The sequence below is a fragment of the Bos indicus x Bos taurus genome, chromosome 21, assembly GCF_003369695.1.
Source record: "Bos indicus x Bos taurus breed Angus x Brahman F1 hybrid chromosome 21, Bos_hybrid_MaternalHap_v2.0, whole genome shotgun sequence".
NCBI lineage: Eukaryota > Metazoa > Chordata > Mammalia > Artiodactyla > Bovidae > Bos > Bos indicus x Bos taurus.
In genome coordinates, this window is record NC_040096.1 from 40,363,372 (window position 1) to 40,382,805 (window position 19,434).

General features: G+C 35.9%; 1 protein-coding gene across 2 annotated transcripts in view; it reads right to left on the reverse strand.

Annotated features, from left to right (window-relative positions):
* PRKD1 (protein kinase D1) overlaps nucleotides 1-19,434 on the reverse strand; it is a 347,191-nt gene that overhangs the window by 313,796 nt on the left and 13,961 nt on the right. The gene's annotated exons all lie outside the window — the stretch shown is intronic.

A 19,434-nucleotide genomic window follows, 5' to 3' on the forward strand; every position in this document is an offset into this window, starting at 1 on the left:
ATCTTCCCCATCCAAGGATTGAACCCAGGTCTTCAGCATTGCAGGCAGATTCTTTTACCACTGAGCCACTGGGGAAATACTTAAAATAGCATATATATTTCAATAACGTATCTGTTTTTACTTCCGGAATGGCGACTGATGCGATATCTCAGCGTACAATTCAAACTTTTAAAAATGCATCAATGATATAAAACTAAGTTACAATAATGATATTAGTAGATTTTCATTTCCTAGTAGAAAATACATTTCATAATAACAAAAATGTAAAAGATAAGATTTCAAAATGGACACAACAGAGCAGTTCATTACCAGCAAAACCAAATTTTATTGTTTAAAGGTTATATTTTATTGTGGGTGTTAATGACCAAAGTTAATGGTTTTAAAAATAACTGGAATTTAAATTTTAAAAAATTAATAGTATAGCTTTATAGGTTTGTTTTTCAAATATTAATGTCATACTTTTTGTCTTCACCGACATATATGGTGCCAAAGTTTTCCCTCCCTCATTTACATTTGTTAAATATAACTTCTCTTAAAGTTAGGAAAAAAATGTCAATAATTCCAGTCACAAAATGTATAAGCACATGTGATGAAAAAATATTTTATAATCTTTCAATTTCAAAACTGAAAGAGGAGAAATGTCTGTTGCCATTATTTTCTTTAGCATATGGTTCTTAGTGTCTTACCTATTACCACTGGATTCATGGCTATCGATTACAGTGCAGGAAAGAGTGCATGTCCTTGGATTCTAGTCCAAGGTCACCTTGTAATTCTGAATCCTAGACCTGCCCTTAGGTCTCACCCTACACTAACAAAATTTCTTTGATAATTACTAGGAACTATCTGTGAAGCTATCTTCACTTCCTGAATGCATTCACCAGGCAGTGAGTGCTCTTTATTTACCAAATACACCATCTGAGGCCGAGATTCAAAAGATAAACAAAAACTTTTGTATCTTGGACCTCATGAAGCCTGGAATCCAGCAGAGAAAAGAAATACTATACAAATAATGACATGACTATTTATATACAGTCATGCCACTTGCTTCAAAGGGAAAATTTAGTGAGAAATGGAATTGTATAACCAGGGAGGCTTTTTCTGAGGAAGAGACATTAAAAACTGAGACATTCGGGATGAGCAAAGGTGAGACAAGCAAAGGGGAAGGGAGGTCCAGTCAGAAGGGATGAGATGTATGAATGCAAGGAGGTGGGAGGGGCTTGGGGTCTTTAAGGAACTAAAGAAAACCATCAGAGCCAAAAACAAGGAAAGAGGCAAGAAGGATGTCCTGGGTGGATCAGTCGATGGTGCAGGGCCTTCCTGGCAGATTACTGTCAGTGTCATGGATTGTGGACTTCATCCTAGGTGCAAGGAGAAGCAGACCATCTTCACTGGGAAGTCAGAGCCAGAGGAGTTCCAGTGATGTAGTCTGTGCCTTCTGAGAAACAGAAGAAGGCAAAAACGGGACAGGGGTCTGTGGAGAATGAGCTACAGAAGACGTCACTGGAGGGTTTACAAAGAGCTATGCTTTAATGAGACTTGTGTTTGTACAAAAGTCTCTTCTTGCTCAGAGAAGAGATGAGAATACCTGCAATACAAGCAAAACTGATGATGTGCAGGACTGCGGAGATAACAGTGGAGATGGACAGAAGTGAACAGATGAGCAACTAACATTTGGAAACACAATAAATTAGACATGGTGATTATAAAGTAGAGAGGGAAGAGAGAGAGGGTGGTATTGAGTACGACTTCTCAATTTTTGAAATAAGCATGGGCAACACTGAATCACCCTGAATCAAGTGCTATCTCTACTGTCAAAGGAAGAACAAAGACAATCTTTATTGAGCTTGAAATGTTGTTTCTTCCCCAGGGCTTTAGTAAAGTCAGTCTAAAACGAAGATGTCCTACTTAATTTCTAGCCATATGACATTAAGATGTGAACATTCAAATAACAGTACATATTTAAATTCAAAGTCCTGAAGAAAAGCTTTGAAAAGTGGATACCCTCTGGCTCAATACCACGTTTATAAGAATAAATACACCTTTATGTGTATTATGCTTCTCAGATTACTCTCACTACTTGGATTGCTCATTCTCCTCCAAGCCACTGTCATCTCTCACTGGAATTCATATAATTCACTATTTATTATGCTTATTTTTCATTCCATTTCTACCCACTAGAATGTAAGTTCAAAGGGAACAGGGATTCTATCCATTTTGTTCACTAAAAGATCCATGTCCTAGATTAGTGCTCCATCTAAGGTAGTGCTCAATATACATTTATAGAACAAATGAATGGAGGAAGGACAAAGTATTATCTCACTGAATCATGTCCCAAGCCTCAGTGGTAATAAGGGAACAAGGATCTCCATTTTGTTTATGAGAAAACAAAAGTTATGAGAATTTAAATGATTTTTGTATGTAGCAAATATACTAGGCCAGAACTTAAATCCAGACTTCCTGACTCTTAAGTCAGGTGAATCAATTTTTATGCTTCCTAGTCATCATGTTTTAACATGGGCACCCAAACACATACTCTCAGATATTCCCCATCAAAACTGTTAGCCTCCACAGAGATATGTTCTTCCCTTTTCTAATATTCACTTAGGTGACAGGAACAGAAGTGGATTCAGTGGTTTTCTCTCCCTGACAATTAGTAAGCCATCAGGAAAATAAAAAAAGAGAACGTATTTCTCCATCAGCAAAACCTTTTGATACGATTATAATGCTGGGCCAACACAATACAAAATAAACAAGACGTGTGACAACAAAGTTAAAGTATATTACATCTTGGTGGCTAAGCCTTAGTTACAGAACATGATACAAAAATGCTGATGCTTCAATTTATCGTGAGAATTAAATTTAAAAAGTAAGAGAGAGAGGCAGGAAAGACATTGGCTTCTGCAACTACAACTAGCACAAAAATGAGTCTTCTTGTAAGAGCCTAAGAAGAAAACAAATCCAGTAACTATAATGTTTAGCAAAAAAATGGGCAGTGGGACTATAGATACAAAGTATGAGAGAAAATAATGATATTAATATGTAAGTCTCCTAAATGTTTTTTTTTAAAGCATGCTTTCTTTTAGCTCTGATTATAAATTTTTTTCATTTGTCATATACTGTTAAAAATTAAATACAATAAAAATAAAAATACAATCTCATCAGCCAAGAAAGGCCATTTATGTATATTTTAGATGATCAGATTATCTTTTCAGACTTCTATGTATATATACAAATTTTAATTGGCTCACTTTATACCTGTTTTATAAACCTTTTTTCACTTTACCATGTAACACAGATTCCTTTTTATAAATAAAAACATAGTTCTACATCCACATTTTAATGCCTACATAATTCTCGATAGTGTGAATATAACATAATTCATTTACCTATCCTTTTTGTGACATATTTCAGTTGTCTAATGTATATATCCTCGGATAAACAACTATGCTGGATATCACTGCACATATGGTTGGATATACCTGCACATATGATTGTGTATATGTGAGATTTTCATCTTATAAAAATCTAAGAAATGGAATTGCTAGATCAAAGAGCAAGAATAATTTCTATGTATTTTAATTTATATCCTCTAGACAGGTGGTTCCAAGTTTATATTCGCATCAGTGAAACACAAGAGCAGTTCTTTTCCATCACCAAGTATGACTGTTTGCATCTTTACCCAGGTAAAAGGTGAAAACCAATCTCTTAAAGATGTTTCATGTGCATTTTTGTTACAAAATTTCCCAAGCTACTGGCAAGACCTTTTTTTCCAAATGACCTATTTTTATTCTTCAAATCCACAGTAGAATCACTGGGAGTGGGCCCCAGGACTGCATTTTTAACACACTTGAAAGATAATCCTCATGAACACTCAAATCTGAGAATCACTAGCCTGTAAATTAGTGCTGAAGAGTTTACAAAATGTTTGGCTTACTTTGTCTCAATAGATATACCCAAGCAGCAGGAAGAAGAGGAAGATCAGGAGACACTTTCAAAAACTAAAAAAAAAAATAAATAATAATAAGGCTCAGAGAGGCTTAATAACTTGTCCAAAGTCCCACAGCTAACAAAAGAAAGAAGTTTTCATAATGCTACACAACAGAGATAAGAAATCTTCCAATTTCACAAATCTTAAAATGATGCATCTTAAGTTGCATAATATTTGGAAATAAAATTATGTTACTCAGCTAATTCAGATTTAACCTTAAGCTAAAAGTCACCACGTAGGGAAGAAGTATTATATAATGTTTTTTATGTTTCAAACTGATATTTTTAGACAGGAATTAAAAAGAAACACTCTAATAGAGAAAGCAAAGATGAAGCATGTGTTAGGGAGGAAGGTGTGGGCCAAAACCCTCACGAACTTTCTACGCTGCTGTAACCCCATGAGAGGCTACAATAGATTCGATCATTTTGAAAAGTGGGTATTTTCTATAACGAGAGGACGAATGCCACATGAAAGTAATCCTGTGCATTCCAGTCCAATGATCTTTGATGTGGAATCACGATCCAGTGAGAAAACAAGTGTTCTGAAGCAAAAAGACCTTTGCCATTTATTAATTATTCAGACTTGTTATCAAATTCTTTTTGTCACAACTTCCTAATTTATCAGGTAAGAATAGTTTCAATCTCGGAGCATTTTTATGGAGATAAAAAGAAAAAAGGAAAGAAAATAAGAAAGATGATCTGTATCTGGTAAGTGCCTAGTTATTCTAAATTTTTATAAATATATGATTAAAAATTAGAGTTGCATTATTGAAAGACTGACTTACTAACCTGGCAGAAACTGACTGCTTCCATATGATCTCTTAGTATTTTGACAGCTTAACTAACTGTTCAGTGCACAATAGCTGTAGTAGGCAATCAAGCAAAACAGGAACCACTAATAAATCTATTAAACCTTCAAAGAGAAGTTCAGTTATTGCTGAAGAGAGTGCCATGTCTAGTTATTTGAAGAAAATACTTTTGTAATTTTCAAAATATCATCTGCATATGAAGTTTAATTTGGATGGCGTGTGTTAGTTGCTCAGTCGTGTCTGACTCTTTGCAACCCCATGGCAGGTAGCCCTCCAGGCTCCTCTGTCCATGGGATTTTCCAGGCAAGGATCCTGGAGTGGGTTGCCACTCCCTTCTCCAGAGGATCTTTCCAACACAGGAATAGAACCTGGGTCTCCCACATTGCAGGCAGATTCTTTACCACCTGAGCCACCAGGAGTCTTTTTCACACACACACACACAAAATACCCCAGAAAACTAAAACCACTTTACTTTCATGAAGACATAAATGAGCTTAAGTGTAAAGTATGGAACGGATACTAGTCATGTATTTTGTATCACTAAAGACAGACATATAATACTTTAATGTGTGAGGGAAAATAGAGTTTAAAAAAATAATTTGGTAAGTCCTTTCTCCAGGATAAATTATTTTTCTCAGTAATTTTTGAGAAAAGATAAATTATGAGTACTAATATTCAAGAAATAGTAGTTAGCATTTTCTTATATATTGAGGTACTTTCTCAAAAACAATCTAGTATACTAATATAGAGCTACTTAAGTTCACTGAAATGTAAAGGAATATACGATATACCTCAACATTATGTACCCCTTTAAATTTAAAACAGGTTACAACTGAAATAAATCTATCCTAAAAACACTACTGTTTCTTTATTTCACAAATTAAAAAAATTAAGTTTTTATTATTCATCATGGTTCCAAAACAGTATATCTAACTTTTCAACTCTGGATTTTGCAGTTCTACATTTATTTGTATTTTTCTACATTAAGACAAGAATGTCAGAGACTCACTGTATAATGTTTATTCAGGTCATTAAATGTAATAATCATCTCAGTTTGAAACAGCCACAGAGGCTACTTCATTTTTAAAAGGATTCAAAAATTTAACTACATTTTAGCTAATGTGCCTAAGGAAGCTATGATGTGGTCTGTGAACTCCTTTAGGCAAGGCATGGTCTTTTTCTGTTTTTACATCTTTTTGCCTAGGGCAATAAAGATTCATTACAAAATCTTTACTGAATAAATGAATCCAACATTACTCAAATACTGACGCTTTTGATGGATAAGATATACTATATATCACTTGATTATTAGACTTCTTAAAACACTCATCATTATATCTTCAAACGTAATTAGATTGATAATTCAAGATACTGTTATCACTACTCATGTTGCTTTTGTTTTTAATTGAGCTGGCTTAAAACCGGACTAAATAGGCTACTACAATTCACTCCAAATGATTGGGTGTGTCCACAGGACAAATTGCTTGAGCCTTCCTTTGCTACACTTACTATATTTTAAGATATTCCTTTTAAAATAAAGTGAGATATATTTTAAAGAATGAATCAACATTAAGGCTCTTATCTTTTTTAGAGGAGAGAAGGCAGAGAATATCTCAGTGGGCTGAAAAATTTGAAGACTCATCCAGAAGGTTGATTTACAATATCTTGATCACTGGAGTGTTCTGAAGTTTAATTGATTAATATTTATGAAATGCTCAAAGTGCAAATTCTCATACTTATGATGCAAATGTGAAAATATTTATATCAAGGTTAGCACTTGCTATTTTGAATTCAAACCACAATTCACTAAGAATCAATACAAGCACACACCAGTAGAAGGCAGTTTACATCAAACAAACACAGTGTTTTCATAACACTGAATTTAGACACATTTGTAAATAAAAATCAAACATCTCCTTATGAGAGTTTCTATGATATAAATCAATTTACCAATTCTCAAATCTTGTCAAAAAATTTTAGGATCACGAACAGGGTCCAAGATGGCAGCATAGGAAGACCTCTGAATTCATGTCCTTCCACAGATACGCAGAATGTCACCTACATAGAGAACAATTCAACCTGAAGACCTGAGGGTTGATTCATTTTTTACATACAGTTTCTGCAAATAAAAAAACTAGATATAAATGGGTAGGAAAGACAGAGACACAGTATCCCCTGGAACCCAAATCCGGATGCTATGAACTACAATAGGGAGGGATATTGCTAAGGGGCCTGAGTGCAGACTCACCTGCCCTGGGACATAGTGATAAAATAACATTAAAAAAAATAATGTGTTAAAAAGCTGGACTATACAGGAAGGAAATCCATTTACTAGTACTAGAGGTTCTGCCAAACAGCCAGGAAATTACCAGAGTCAGCTCTGAGGTTGGAAGTACCAGCAAGAACCACAGTTTGAGGCCCCTTAGGACTCCCCCTAGCCCCGGCCTTCCTGTCAAAGTGGACACAGGCACACGACTCCTCAGGGACTGCCCCCAGCCCAGGCTGCTCCATCTCCAGCTGCCCTGGGGTGCATTCACCCAAGGACTACACCTGGCCAGGACCTGTTCCAGCTCCAGCCGGCCAGTCAAAGCCACCAAGCACAAGTAATCTGCATAGGGGACATTCCCATATACGGCCGATTCTTCAAGACCAGGAGAGGCAGCTGTTTTGCCTAATTCATAGAAACAAAAATCTAAAGTCAAACAAAATAAGGAGACCAAGGAGTATGTTTCATACAAAAGGAAAAATAAAACTCCCAGAAAACACCCTAATGAAATACAGATAAGTAATTTATCTGATCAAGAGTTCAAAAAAGTAGTCCTAAGAATGCCCATGCTTTCTGAGGAGAATGGAGAAACTCAATGAGAACTTTAAAAAAGAAATTAGAAAATATAAGAAAGACCAGATTAGAACTAAAAAATACAGTAACTGTACTTTAAAAAATGCACAGAAGGGCTCAAAAGCATACTAGATGACACACAAGAAGTATAAGCAATGTGGAAGAAAGAATGGTGCAGACAACCCAATCAGAACAGCAAAAAAAAAAAAAGAATATTTAGAAATGAGGAGAGTTTAAGGGACAACATCAAGTACACTAACATTTGCATTACAGAGTTCCCAGAAGACAAGAGAGAGAAAGGGGCAGAAACCGTTTTTGAAAAAAAATAATGACTGAAAACTTCTTTAGCGTGGGGAAGGAAACAGACATCCAGGTCCAGAAAGCACCAAAACTCCCAAGCAAGATGTGTCTAAAGAGATCTACACCAAGACATATTCTAATTCAAACAGCACAAACTTAAAATATTGGGTTAGCCAAAACGTTCCTTCAGATAGTATGAGAAAACCTGAATGAACTTTTTGACCAACCCAATAAAAACAGAATTTAAAAGTAGAAGAAGAAAAACAACTAACTAAATATAACAGAAATCTCATAAGACTATCAGCTGATTTTTCAGCAGAAATTTACAGGCCAGCCAGAGGAAGTGGCAAGATGTATCTGAAATACTGAAAGAAAAAAACTATAACCTGGAATACTCCATCTGGTAAAGCTGTCATTCACAAACGAAGGAGAAACAGTTTCTCAGATGTAAAAACTAAAAGAGCCAACACAACCAAAACAGATTTACAAGAAATAGTAAGGGTCTTCTTTAAGTAGAAAGGAAAAGGCCACAACAATAAACAAGAAAATATAGGGAAAATCTCACTTATATATAGTAAAGTCAGTGAATCAGCCACTTAAAAAGCTAACATGAAGGTGAAAAGAAAAAAGTACTATCATTAACTATAACTTCAATAACTAGTTAGACCAAGTGAAGTCGCTCAGTCGTGTCCGACTCTTTGCGACCCCATGGACTGTAGCCTACCACGCTCCTCCATCCATGGGATTTTCCAGGCAAGAGTGCTGGAGTGGATTGCCATTTCCTTCAACAGAGGACGTTCCCGACCCAGGGATCAAACCCAGGTCTCCTGCACTGTAGGCAGACGCTTTACCGTCTGAGCCACAAGGAAGTCCAATAAGTAGTTAAGGGATACGCAAAATAAAAAGGTGTAAAATATGAAATCAAAAACAGAAAATGTAGAGGAAAAGGGTACTAAAAAGGTGATGCTTTTGGAATGCCTTCAAATTGAGCCTATAAAACGAAGACTATTAAAAAAAGGTAAGGATATTACCTAATGAAAAAGGGGTCAATATAATAAGAAGATATAATATTTGTAAATATTTACTCACTCAACATAGGAGTACCTAAATGTATAAAACAAACACTAAATAAATAAAGGAAGAAATAGACAGTAATACAATAATAATATGGGACTTGGATATATCACTTAGGTCAAGGGACACATCACTGAGACAGAAAATCAATAAGGAAACACTGGCCTAAAATAACACATTAGATGAAATAAACAACATAGAGAAAGAACCACACAGCCAAAAGAAGCAAAATACACGTCCTTTTCAAGTGCACATGGAAGATTCTTCAGGATAGATTATATTTTAGGCCACAAAACAAATCTCAATATATTTAAGAAGACTGAAATCATATCAAGAATCTTTTAGACCACAATGGTATGAATTGAAGTCAACCACAAGAAAACTAGAAAAGGAAATAATAATATGGAGAATAAACAGCATGCTACTCTACAACCAATGGGTCACCACAGAAAACAAAAGAAAATTTTAAAAACCCTTGAGACAAATGAAAATGGAAACACAATTGCCCAATATATATGGGATGCAGCAAAAGCAGTTCTAAGGGGAAAATTCACAGTGAGATAGATCTATCTGCAGAAACAAGAAAAATCTGAAATAAGTAACTTTAAATATACATATAAAGGAACTAGAAGAAGAACAAGCAAAGCCCAAAGTTAGTAGAAATAAGAAAATAATATTAGAGCAGAATTAAATGAAATAGTCTTAAAAAGCCATAGGAGAACTCAATGAAACTAAGTTTGTTCTTGGAAAAGATAAATGAAATCAACAAATCTTTAGCCAGACTCATCAAGAAAAAAGAGAGAACCTAAATAAATCAAATAAAAAATGAGAGAGAAGAAATTAAGCCAACACCACAGAAATACAAAAGATGGTTAAGAGAATACTATGAACAGTGATATGCCCAAACAAATTAGATAACATAGAAGAAATGGATAGACTCCTAAAAGCATAACAATCTTCCAAGATTAAATAATGAAGAAATAGAAAATCTGAATAAATCAATTACTAGAAATGAAATAATTATATCAGTAATCAAAAAACTCCTGCAAAACCAAACTCCAGGTCCAGATGGTTTCACAGGTAAATTCTATCAAACACTTTAAGAAGAATTCACACCTATCGTTCTCAAATTATTCCAAAAACTGAAGAGGAAGGATCACTGTTAAACTCAATTTATGTAGCTAGCATTTCTCTGATACCAAAACCAAACAAAGACAGTACACAAAGAAGAAAATTACAGGCCAATATCCCTGATAAACACAGATGCAAAAATCTTTTGACAAAATATTAGCAAACCAACTAAAATAATAGGTTAAAAGGATCATACACTGTAATTGTGGGATAGAATTCAAAAATACAAGGATGATTTGATATCTTTAAGTCAATCAATAATATATATCCTATTAGTAAAATGAAGGATATAAATAATTTAATCATTTCAACAGAAGTAAAAAAAAAAGCAACTGACAAAACTCATCTTCCACTTATGCTAAAAACTCTCAGTAACAAAAAGCTCTCAGTGAAGTGACTTGATTGCTTGGCTAAGATTTCATTACTATATATACATTTTTGTTGTTGTTGTTGTTTAGTCACTAAGTTTTGTCCAACTCTTCTGTGACCCTATGGACTGTAGCCCACCAGGCTTCTCATGGCATTTCCCAGGCAAGACTACTAGAGTGGGTTGCCATTTTCTTCTCCAGGGGATCTCCCAGACTCAGGTATCATACCTGTATCTCTTGCATTGGTAAGTGGGTTCTTTACCACTAGAGCCACCTGAGAAGTCCATATATAGATATAGATAAATATATGTGTGTGTGTGTGTATGTGTATCCATTCAGTTCAGTTTAGTTGCTCAATCGTGTCCAACTCTTTGCTACCCCACAGACTGCAGCATGCCAGGCTTCCCTGTCCATCACCAACTTCCGGAGCTTGCTCAAAATTCATGTTCATCGAGTTGGTGATGCTACTCAACCATCTCATCCCCTATCATCCCCTTCTCCTCTTGCCTTCATCTTTCCCAACAACAGGGTCTTTTTTAATGAGCCAGTTCTTCGCATCAGGTGGCCAAGTACTGGAGCTTCAGCTTCAACATCAGTCCTTCCAATGAATATTCAGGACTGATTTCCTTTAAGATTGACTGGTTTGACAATCAGTTCAGTTCAGTCACTCAGTCGTGTCCAACTCTTTGCGACCCTATGAACCACAGCACTCCAGGTCTCCCTGTCCACCACCAACTCCCAGAGTTCACCCAAACTCATATCCATTGAGTCGGTGATGCCATCCAACCATCTCATCCTCTGTTGACCCCTTCTCCCGCCTTCAGTCTTTTCCAGCATCATGGGTTTGTCCAATGAGTCAGTGTTTTGCATCAGGTGGCCAAACTATTGGAGTTTCAGCTTCAGCATCAGTCCTTCCAATGAATATTCAGGACTGATTTCCTTTAGGATGGACTACCTGATCTCCTTGTTGTCCAAGGAACTATCAAGAGTCTTCTACAACACCAAAGTTCAAAAGCATCAATTCTTTGGCATTCAGCTTTCTTTATAGTTCAACTCACATCCATACACGACTACTGGAAAAACCATAGCTTTGACTAGACGGACCTTTGTTAGCAAAGTAACGTCTCTGCTTTTCAATATGCTGTCTAGGTTGGTCATAACTTCCCTTCCAAGGAGTAAGCGTCTTTTACTTCATGGCTGTAATCACCATCTGTAGTGATTTAAGTTCAGTTCAGTTCAGTAGCTCAGTCGTGTCCGACTCTTTGCAACCCCATGAATTCCAGCATGCCAGGCCTCCCTGTCCATCACCAACTCCCACAGTTCACTCAAACATACGTCCATCGAGTCAGTGATGCCATCCAGACATCTCATCCTCTGTCGTCCCCTTTTCTTCCTGCCCCCAATCCCTCCCAGCATCAGAGTCTTTTCCAATGAGTCAACTCTTCACATGAGGTGGCCAAAGTACTGGAGTTTCAGCTTTAGCATCATTCCTTCCAAAGAACACCCAGGGCTGATCTCCTTTAGAATGACTGGTTGGATCTCCTTGCAGTCCAAGGGACTCTCAAGAGTGTTCTCCAAGGCCACAGTTCAAAATCATAAATTCTTCGACGCTCAGCTTTCTTCACAGTCCAACTCTCACATCCATGCATGACCACTGGAAAAACCATAGCCTTGACTAGACAGACCTTTGTTGGCAACATAATGTCTCTGCTTTTCAATATGCTATCTAGGTTGGTCATAACTTTCCTTCCAAAGAGTAAGCGTCTTTTAATTTCATGGCTGCAGTCACCATCTGTAGTGATTTTGGAGCCCAAAAAAATAAAGTCTGACATTGTTTCCACTGTTTCCCCATCTATTTCCCATGAAGTAATGGGACCAGATGCCATGATCTTCGTTTTCTGAATGTTGAGCTTTAAGCCAATCTTTTCACTCTCCACTTTCACCTTCATCAAGAGGCTTTTGAGTTCCTCTTCACTTTCTGCCATAAGGGTGGTGTCATCTGCATATCTGAGGTTATTGATATTTCTCCCAGCAATCTTGATTCCAGCTCGTGCTTCTTCCAGCCCAGCGTTTCTCATTATGTACTCTGCATAGAAGTTAAATAAGCAGGGTGACAGTATACAGCCTTGACGTACTCCTTTTCCTATTTGGAACCGTCTGTTGTTCCATGTCCAGTTCTAACTGTTGCTTCCTGACCTGCATTTAGGAGCCCCCCAAAATAAAATCTGTCACTGTTTCCATTGTTTCCTCATCTATTTGCCATGAAATGATAAGACCAGATGCCATGATCTTAGTTTTCTGAATGTTGAGCTTTAAGCAAACTTTTTCACTCTCCTCTTTCACTTTCATCAAGAGACTCTTTAGTTCTTACTTTGCTTTCTGCCATAAGTGTGGTGTCATCTGCGTATCTGAGGTTATTGATATTTCTCCCGGCAATCTTGATTCCAGCTTGTGCTTCATCCAGTCCAGCGTTTCTCATAATGTACTCTGCATATAAGTTAATAAGCAAGGTGACAATACACAGCCTTGACAAACTCCTTTCCCAATTTGGAACTTGTTCTCTTGTTCCATGTCCAGTTCTAACCATTGCTTCTTGACCTGCACACAGATTTCTTAGGAGGCAGATCAGGTGGTCTGGTATTCCCATCTCTTTAATTTTTTATGTAATTTCTTCTTTTTAACAAATACATATGTTTTACAGGTACAAATACACATGTACATATATAACTGTTTAAGTCAATTTTAAGCTTGGAAACATAAGTCTAATTTAGAAAAGTTTTTGTGCACCTGTCTTTGTGGTAATAATTAATTAAAAGGATCAATCCCTAGTCTGGGTTCCTCATAATTTCAAATAGTTGATCTTATTTAGAAAAAATATTTTCTGTGTATTTTTTGTAACAGGCATCTAGCTAATTCAAAAGTATTATCAAATGATTATGAAACAACCATAAAGAGATGAGGTGTAACTCACTGCTTTTCCTGGCCTGGAAATGTTAAAGATGTTCTATACATATAGTCGGGGTGTTAAAAGGACATGAACTTTGGAGCCTAGATGCCTAAATTTAAATCCCAACTCTGTCAGTGCCTATGTAATGCTGGATAATTCTTCCAGTGACAGTTCCCTCACCTAAAAAAATGAGGGTAAATGTTGTTATCTATTTCTAGGGTAAACAAATAAGCTAATCTTTTAAAAGAGTGGTATAGTAATGGCTGACAAATGTCAGCTGTATCCATGATAAAATTCACAATAATAGTAACAATTGCTTATATTAACTGTTCTATCAGAAGTTGATTCCTAATGATGTTTATACCAGTAGCGCCTTACTGAGCAGGTTTTGACAGAGCTTAAATGATCAGGGGTACAAGCTGAGTTCAAAAAATCAAATCATAACTGATTTTTATTCATGAATTCAAACCTTAAGGTAAGATTAATAAAAACTAAAAGTCATTTGATATCATTCCCAGTTAAAAGAGGGGGTATGAAAATAGGATCTAACTCCTGACTGCCCCTAGTATAAAATCAGTAGCCTAAAATAATCAGAATTAGATTTTTTATTAAATTAATTTATTTTAATTAGACATTAATTACTTTACAATATTGTGGTTGTTTCTGCTACACGTCAACATGAATCAGCCATGGGTGTACATGTGTCCCCTCCATCCTGAACCTCCCTCCCACCTCCCTCCCTACCCCATCTGCCGTCTTCGTGGTCCCAGAGCCCTGGCTTTGAGCACCCTGCTTCATGCATCAAACTTGCACTGGTCATCTATTTTACATATGGTAATATACATGTTTCAATGCTTTTCTCTCAAATCATCCCAACCTTGCCTTCTCTCACAGAGTCCAAAAGTCTGTTCTTTACATCTGTGTCTCTTTTGCTGTCTTGCATATAGGGTCATCATTACCGTCTTTCTAAATTCCATATATATGCGTTAAGATGCTGTATTGGTGTCTCTCTTTCTGACTTACTTCACTCTGTATAATAGGCTCCAGTTTTATCCACCTCATTAGAACTGACTCAAATGCGTTCTTTTTATAGCTGAGTAATATTCCATGTGTATATGTACCGCAACTTTCTTATCCATTCATCTGCCAATGTACACTGGCTGCTTCCATGTCCTAGCACTGTAAATAGTGCTGCAGTGAACACTAGGGTGCACGTGTCTCTTTTCCTTCTGGTTTCCTCGGTGTGTATGCCCAGTAGTGGGATTGCTGGGTCATACGGCAGTTCTAGTTCCTGTTTTTTAGGGAATCTCCACACTGTTCTCCAAAGTGGCTGTACAAGTTTGCATTCCCACCAACAGTATATGAGGGTTCCCTTTTCCCCATACCCTCTTCCAGCATTTATTATTTGTAGACTTTTTGATGGCAGCCATTCTGACTGGCGTGAGATGGTACCTCATTGTGGTTCTGATTTGCATTTCTCTGATAATGAGTGATGTTGAGCATTTTTTCATGTGTTTGTTAGCCATCTGTATGTCTTCTTTGGAGGAATGCTGTTTAGTTTTTTGGCCCACTTTTTGACTGGGTCATTTATTTTTCTGGTATTGAGCTGCATGAGCTGCTTGTATATTTTGGAGATTAATTCTTTGCCAGTTGCTTCAGTTGCTATTATTTTCTCCCATTCTGACGGCAGAATTAGATTTTTAAATGGAAACCAGTTTAGACAAAATGGAAATAAATCAATAGTTTGTGGAGAACACAAGATACTTTTTATGAAGACAGTTTAATCATACTCCAGGACTGCCAGATGAGTGATGTCGCCTCTTAAGTTGATTTTCAATTGCACAACACACTGGCTGTGTGAGATACACCCTATCAAGGTGAAAGAGCACACCTTCAAGGGAGTCAGAAAGAAAATTCTTGGAGGAGAAAGGCAGGAAGATCACACCACACTATCAAGAGTGTTGAAACTTGGCCTAATTTATGAAATTTAACCAAGTTTCCCTCCTGCAACTCTAGTCTTCCATATTCTTGAACCACAAGGAATGAGGGGTAGGAGAGGAGGGTGACTTGGGTCCCTAATCCAAAAGTAAATAGGAAGGAAGGGTTTTTTGTATATCGAGAGCTTGACACTTAAAGTTCTGGATAAAAGATATACTTGATGACTTTAAATAAGTATTTGCCAGTGGAAGAAAATTTCACTGTGAAAAATCCAAGTTCAGATAACTCCTGTACTCAACCAGTTATTTTGTTCTCTGTAAAATCTTGTCAGTAAAGGTGGGAAGCATCTTTGCATAAGTAACCTGGAAGCATGATCATTTTAAACAGAAACACAGGTACACAGTCGCTACTGTTTTGTCATTAATGAGAGATATAGGGATATCATCGCCCCCAGCTTGGCACCAAGGGCTGAGAGAAGCCCTCCCCAGGAGTGATTGTTGAGGTTATACAAACTTTTAGCTCACAGCATGCAACTCTTTTGCCCAAACATGGTTGTTACATATAATACTTGGGTGATCACACATCCCACATCCAAGGACTGGATGTTATGTTAAAAAGCAACAGGATTCCAGAAAATCAAATATGATATCCACAGAGAGGTGTTTAAGACTCTGGGGAAAGTCAACTCAGATATTTAAGAATGTCCAAGAAGGCTTAAAACTGCATGAAAAAGTAAATTATGAAGCAAACAGGATACAAACAGCAGGACAGAAAATTTAAAACATATGAGGAATAAATCTGGGTTGTCAAGAGCTAAAATTATGAAGAGAAAATAAAAAGAACTTAGAAAAGACAACCCCCCCCCATGAAATAAGAAGCAAACATACACACATACACATGGATAGATATAGATATATAATTTAACACCAGCTTCTGCTGCTGCTGCTGCTGCTGCTGCGAAGTCGCTTCAGTTCTGTCCGACTCTGTGCAACCCCCTAGACGGCAGTCCACCAGGCTCCACCATCCCTGGGATTCTCCAGGCAAGAACACTGGAGTGGGTTGCCATTTCCTTCTCCAGTATACAATAAATAAGTAACAAAGTATGAATAAAAATGATTTTCAAAAACAAGCATAACCTTAAATCATTTTAAAAGCCTAAAATCTGACTTAAGAAATCTAAAACATAATTGTCACATAAATGTGACATAAAAATATTAAAAAAAAATGAAAGTAGCTAAGGTTAAGAATTGACAGGAACGAAAGAAAAGGTAAATATTTTTCAACTGTAATTCTACTGAAAAACTAGTGACTATTTATTATCTAAAAAGTTCCCTGCTGGAGACCACTCTTGAGTGTCCCCTGTCGGCCCATCTGAGTTTCTCAAGTTCACTCCATAAACCAGTGAGAAGCAAAAAAAAAAAGCAAAGGAACAGTCAGCTAACATTCATTGAATTTGTGTTATTTTTTGATTCACACCCACCCCCTACCCACCCCGCCACCACCGCCCCACACTCCCCATCCTGGGCAAACACATTATACTTCCCTCTCCATCACCATCTCACCTACAGCTATCTTTTGTATGTCAGGCTTTTTATTATTTCCCCAATTATGTTCTTAAAATCTACAGGTAAATGAGGCTGATATGACAAGTAAAACACTAAGTGTCTTTCTTAACACTTCAACTAGGCATCCACTAACAACCACAAAAGACTCCTTTCTGTTCTCCATTCAATTCAACAAACATTTATTCAGGCCCTATCATAAAATGTTTTCAGGAAGGAGGCTTTCACTGGCTTCAAATCCTTGGCCCAGTCAGTCAGATGAGAGGAATACCAACTCCTCAGAAAAGATTCAGATCCCAGAGTGTTGTGTGTGTGTGCTTGTCTCCTCAAATAACAGTCCAACTTTCTTCTGAAGTACATCCTATATTCCAAAACACTTCTAATTCAGTTAAAAAAACAATTATTTGACTAATAATTATGGAACAAAGGAAGAAATGAGGATTTCCTAGAAAGCAAATAGCCCAGATATAACTATAGACTTAATTTGCATAAAGCCTGACCACACAGGGTTCTGCTTCTAGAAACTTTACCATAATGGGATAAATCATTAGTTTAAATCATTCAGTGTCACACACTGTTCTAGATTTCTGGGATATAACAGAAGAAAAACAGGCAAAGATGGTTGCCTGTTACACTCTCATGTGATTTTCTTAATCTTATTCAATTTACTAAATAAAGATTTCCCTGAGCCTTTGTGTGTAAATCAAAGTTTTATCAATCAAAAGATATTTTAAATTATCAAAGACAGGTCTACAGTATTGAATAAACAATGCAAATGTTTCTTTTGCAAAAAGGACTTTTGGAGAAAATGGACATGTCAAAGATGACTTCACATTTACGTCGTTAAGAATCTCTTTTTGTATTTCAGGTATCTAATGAACATTACAGAGAATGGTAATAGCAAGCAAGGGTGAAATTTTAAGAAATTATCCTATGGAATTTTCCTAAATATTTATAGGAATGTATATTTTTCAAACTACTTTTTTAAAGATTAAAATGAATTTAGATATAGAGAAAATAACAGGCCAGTTGTTATAAAAGAAAGCTGGAAAATGGAAAGTGCTGTTTCCTTTTCAATTTTATTATTTGCTCATTGTGAATTTGCTAGATATATTCCATACAGTCTACCCACTGATGGATTTAAGCACTTGCTATTAAATGTAACAGTTTATTCTGAAACTTTCTCTTTTAAAACAGAGCAAAAGCCCCAAACCATATGTGTTTGTAATTTTCAAACTGAAGAAAGCAAAGAACCACTATAATTCTAAAATAAAAACTATAAATATTAATGTTAGAATTATTAACAGACAATACTAAAATATTAAAGACAATATTAATCTTAGGAATTTTAACAGACAAGTTCAAATATAAATCTTATATATGTAACAGGGGGAAAAGTCTGCCATACTATATGCATAAAGACATTAAAAAAATTGATAGAATCTTAAATACCCAAGAACAGTTGACAAGTTAAACATATTGTATTAAATCCATACACAAATTGTATTCAGATATTCAGATATACATATTGGTGCCCTAGAGTGTTTTTTTATTTATAAGGAAAGATACCAAGTTAGAAGAATCATCTTATGAGTCGTGACTAGGTGGTCAGGAAAAGCCCTGAGAGAGGGCCAATGTTCAATCACACATTTAATATCCCTAAGAAGTTATTTTCTTAAGAGCCTTAAAAATGTTTAAGTATGAAAAAGCAGTTATCCTATCAGGTTCAAAATTCTTTAGTGTAGATAGAAAAGGGTTTCATTTATCTTAGGAGCTGAAGTAATTAAAAATCCACTCAAATGATCGATCTGGGTAGGAACTAGAGAATTTTCAGCACACAGAAGTAATATATAAATTAGATTCAGGGATGTGGGGGACACGATTACCTCCTGAAGTAATGGAATTGAAACAAGATTCCATGGAACTGACCTAAACTTCCAACAAGAATCCACTTTCTGTCCCAGCTAAAAGCACCGGCGTTTGTTTATGCAAACTTAACTAAGAGAAGACAACTGTAGAATTTACATGGAAAGGGAAAGCCACAAACTATGTGAAATCACATAATTATTTCACAGGTAGAAAAAGATCTTTCAAAATGGGGATATTTGTAATTAAATAGGGGAAAGTTTAAGAGAGTCAAAAACATCATATTAATGCTTTTATTAATACTTTTGCTTATATATTATGTAAATATAATTAGGCAATTAATTTTAATTTTGGCTTATGTATATGGCAATGGAATACTTAAGAACTTAAATTTTACCATATTTGTGTATTTATAAGTTTCATTTATCAAATGTATAAAAATTACTTAAGAAGATATAAAGGTTTATCAAGCAGGTGATTGCAGTATTTAAAGGAAATCAAATACATTAAAATGTTTGAAAGTATCCAAATAATTGGATTTGCAAAGGATATTAATTCTTCAAAGATTCTTATATGTGATTGTCTCCTAGAGTAAAAATTTTAAATATAAGTT